At 45.8% G+C, this 4690-nt stretch overlaps 1 long non-coding RNA gene across 1 annotated transcript in view; it reads right to left on the minus strand.

The window, feature by feature from the left end:
• Positions 1-2340: 2340 nt before the first annotated feature.
• The window catches only part of LOC102380817, a 19014-nt gene continuing 16664 nt past the window's right edge, over positions 2341-4690 (minus strand). Inside the window, exon 6 of the long non-coding RNA XR_001357989.1 lies at positions 2341-2368. This is a non-coding gene — a long non-coding RNA (uncharacterized LOC102380817). The remainder of the gene's footprint in view (positions 2369-4690) is intronic.

The raw sequence follows: 4690 nt of genomic DNA on the forward strand, positions 1-4690 counted from the left end.
GCCCCCCGCCGCCCTCGGGGCCCAGGGGCCGGGGCCCGCGCTCCCCCCGCGCCTTGCCCCGGGCCAAAGCCCTGCTGCCCGGGAGAGCGGTCCTTGCAGCCCCCTCCCTTGCCCTGCTGCCCGGGGCACGGGGAGGGGGTTGCAGGGGGGGCGAGGGGGCATGCAGCACCCCGGGGGGCTGCAGTCCAGCCCGGGGGGACCCCCTCCATCCAGGCGGGTGCTGCGGGGCTGGCAGCGAGGTGCTGAGTCTGGGGGCGCGGGGGCAAGCTGGCACGTGGGAGCGAGCGGCCTGGCGCGTCTGTTAATCTGCGGGGTTTCCTTTGCGCCACGGGGAGGGGGTTGCAGGGGGGGCGAGGGGGCATGCAGCACCCCGGGGGGCTGCAGTCCAGCCCGGGGGGACCCCCTCCATCCAGGCGGGTGCTGCGGGGCTGGCAGCGAGGTGCTGAGTCTGGGGGCGCGGGGGCAAGCTGGCACGTGGGAGCGAGCGGCCTGGCGCGTCTGTTAATCTGCGGGGTTTCCTTTGCGCCCCAGAGCCATTTCGAGGATTCGTAGTGGGGCGCAGGGACGTCCCGTCCGAAATGCAGTGCGCGCGGGTTTCCAGGCTGGGACTGGAGTCCCTTTTCCTCCTCCCCCTGCGGTTGTGTTTGTCTCCTGAAGGCTTGTGGGTGGGGGGGAACGGTGTTTGCCTCCTGAAGGGAAGCAGTGGCTTTCCCAGGATCTGACCTGGTGGGAAGGAGCGGAGTCGGTGGAGCAAATTGCAGCAACGGGAGGTTGAAGTTGGATACTGGGGAAACACGCTGTCGCTGGGACGAGGTGGTGGACTTTCCATTCACAAGGCCCGGCTTGGTAAAACCTTGGCTGAGATGATATAATTGGGGCTGGTTCTGCTTTGAGCAGGGGGGTAGGACCGGATGTGACCCCCTGAGGTCCTGTCAACCCTCATTTTTCTATGTTTTATGTGGCCAGATGTGATGTCAGGAGCGATTTTCGTGTGACAATGTACCTTGAACAAGGTAAACACTCACCTGCTACCTTTCGTGAACCAGCGCAATGTGCAGTTGACACGCGTTGAAGTGCAGATGGAGTATGGGGATAGCTACCATCTAGGAAATAGCTTTTTTTATGTAATAATGGTAATTGGACTTAGCGTCTTGCTGGGCTTGTCTGGTCCCAGCCCAAGTGCAGGGAGGCTGGACCTGATGATGTGTAAGGTCCCTTCTAGCCCCTAAGAGCTATGAAACTATGACTCGTGAAGTAGGTAAGATAGCTGAGAGGCTGGGTAAAAGGCAGTGACTCGGATAGTTTGTTTTTGTCCGTGTAACTGTTAAATAAATAAACTCTGCCTTTGCTACCTCTGTGAGCCACAAGGGTGAGCAGTTTAATAACTTAGAATATAGCATGTGTAATTCTCAGGTTGTCTAACAAGGCTGAAATTATATCCCAAGCAACCTAGATGATGATCTTTTAGGGATTGCTGCATTACTCGATAACTGACAGACTATACAGGTACTAGCGAATCGCTTTTTTCCTTATTTGCCAGTCGGGGCACAACAACTTCTGAGACCCTCAGGGTCTGGTGACCCTGTGTTTCTTGCTGTTCTTGTTGCCTTAAGCAAGCTTTTTCTTTCTAAAAACATTGAGTCAAACCAATGGAATTTAAAGCTGCAAGAACAGGATTAACACCTAACGTAGGCATGGGTGCGCTAGTTAAACTTTAACATCAGAAGCTGAAAGATGTTCCACTTGGAGAATATATTATTTGCAAGTACTATTAAGTCTCTTGTGGCTCAGTGAGCAGGATGACAGGGCCTAAGTACAGCTGGTGCGGACAGAGAAGTTACAGGTGGTAGCTGCCTGGTTTCCTTAATTCTTTCTCATTCTCTTTCTGATACATTTATCTGTGTGAAAGAATGAAGGACCAGCTTGAAAGCATTTAATCTAGTTCTGTTCAGGGTATAAGTTCGGTCAGTTCTGTGTTGATTTCTGGACATAGAAAGCTAGAGGGCATCATAGATTATACAAATACTTTCAGCATCTGTTAGAGGGCTTTCCACAATCTAATGATAATCCAGTCCTTTTAGTGTCTTGTAGCTGCATAAAACTTGGCGCTCTGTTATTAGTTAAGCATGCTGACGAGTACAAAACACCTTTTATTATCAAAATAAAATAGGGAAACATTGTCTGCATGTTTAGATAACTCAGAGCGTTGCCTTTTTGCTGTATATCATGGTACCTGGTCTTGTTTTGGATAAAGAGGTGTGTTTCGGATATGTTGATAACATTTGGAAGAAGCAGGGTAAAATCCAGAAGAGTAGCAGCAATATTTTGCTCAATTTTTAGTTGTTAAATATTGACTCATATTGTAGCTCTGGAGAGTTAGGAAGAGCCATTAGAATCAGCAAGTTCATACTTAATACAAAAGCTTAAGCTTATTTAGATCTCATTACTAGAATTACTAATTTTCATTATAAAGTGAGGCTAACGGTGGACTTGTTAGAAGACCACACAAACAACAGAATACCATCATTATTCCATAGGTCTTTTGTCCTAAATTCATAAGTGTTAGTTTTTTGGTTTTCTTTTTAAAAAAACACTTTTATTTTCTTAGCAGTCTCTTACAGCCAAAGGCAATTGTGCAAGTTTTTTTGCTGGACAGTTTTTGAGAACTGCTATAACAGGCTTTAGGATTGAAGAAAAGAGTGACAGTGATAGTGTGACAGTGAGAATCCTGTATTATAGTTGCACATGGCTGCATAAACTTGTGCAGCGTTGGAGGAAGCCTCCTTTCCCTGTTTACAAAACAAAATTGCCTTCTGTTTGGGTAAAGCTTTTGCCTGCTGTCTTTGAAGGCCATTCAGATTCCATCTGGTATAATACAGAAACAAGGGGCATAGAGATGTCATTAGAATTAACCTTGTGGGGAAAGGAATGCTGAGTTCCCTTTGGTTCAGTTCTCCCCATTTTTTACTGTGTGTTTCTTTTTCTATGCTACCTCTTGGATGTGATGATGTTCTATAACTTCAAATGGGAGAAATTTATTGGGAGATATCCAGGGGAAGTCTTTGCTTAGAGCAGAGGCATAGGATGGTTGTTCTGTGGCTTTAGATACTGAATTATTCCTGCAGGTTCCCCTGGATGCAAGTAAAAGAAGTCCTTGCACTCACCAGACACTTTTGCCCCTTGTTTTGCTTTCTAGGACTCCTGCTTTTCCCTGTGCTTCAGAATCTGACTCTTGTATTTTTGCTCTTATTGCAACAGGACAGGTGCTTGATTAGTACCTTCATACTGTAGGAAGAGGTCAGTCACTGGAGCAAACAGAGAACTTATCATTGATCATTTGCACTCGAAAAGCAGTAGGTTCAACTAACATGGGCAAAAATGAAGGGGCGTTAATCATAGGATTCCAACTCCTAATTGCCTGATGGTGGTTAATTCCAAGTGGCACTCGTCCAGACTCTGAAGAAGCTTATATCTGTCTTTTAAGATGGGTTCAGGTATGCATCCAGGTCTTTTAAAGCATTGGTGAGAAGCAGTGAAAAGTTAATCCTCTCATTGCAGAAATATTGTATCGAAAACAGTAGGCAAATGTGGTTGGAAGCATTTGGATAACATCTGTCATTTGCATGAACTGGGAAACAGATTTAAGAAGCAGAAAGTTGAGTGACTGAAAATTGGAGAGTAATGCATGTTTCCCCTCGAAATACAGCATGCAGTGCATATAGCTTTAAACACAAAGTTGTAGTGAGTGTGAAAAAGCTGTGTGCATGTATCTTTGCAGATTTTCAGGGAAGAGCATCAGGATCTTCTCACCTGTTGGAAACAGCCTCTTGTGCAAGTCTTGCAGTCCTACCTGCGCATCCCTAATAACCCCTGAATTTTTGTGGTGTGGTGTGTATCTGTGTCCAGTCCAAAAAAGACATTCCCTTAGATCAAACACAAAATCTAATATGGCTCGGGACATCTGTAACACGCAGTGTGTCCCAGAGAAAACCCTTGAGACTGGTTGCATGTTTCCCATTTGATATCTCTATAACTGTGTGCTTGCCTAGTAAGACTCACAGTGTAGCTTGTTGCCTGACTACAAATTGCTTAGAGTACTGTTTTCATTTGTTTTACTCCAGGCTTTTACCTTCAGCATGTCACTGAACTGACTGAGAGCTCTTATTAAGGACTTATCCTAGAATAGGATGAGGTGTGCTCCTGAACCAGGTGGAAAACACTGTTCAGCTAAACATAGTGTTGGCAGCTTTTCTCTTGCAAATTAGACTTTTTTTTTTTTTTTAAACTATAATTTACTGTCCAGCTACCAAGAAACAGAACTGCTGCCTAAATTAGTGGTATGTGGATCATGATTGCATTTCTAGGTTCCATGCATGTATGTATGTGGGAACCCAGAACTGCTTATATGATCTGTATACTATTAAGTTAGCCAGCAGTTGTGTATATGTTTGTGTACATACACACGTGCACACCTCTGTGATCTAACATCAAGATAATGACAGAGTTTAAGAATAAAATGGGTTGACTCCACCTTATTTTGACTGCTCAACCTGACTGTTTCCATTCTGTCCCTTAGTTTACTTTTAAGTGTCTCATGGGATGTGCTGCTTTTCTAGGAAGAAGATAATACTCAGTCCAAAAGATACATAGTGAGCCAATGCCTCTGAGAGGAGCTTTCTATCCTCTTCCG

The sequence above is a fragment of the Alligator sinensis genome, unplaced genomic scaffold, assembly GCF_000455745.1.
Source record: "Alligator sinensis unplaced genomic scaffold, ASM45574v1 scaffold98_1, whole genome shotgun sequence".
Lineage (NCBI taxonomy): Eukaryota > Metazoa > Chordata > Crocodylia > Alligatoridae > Alligator > Alligator sinensis.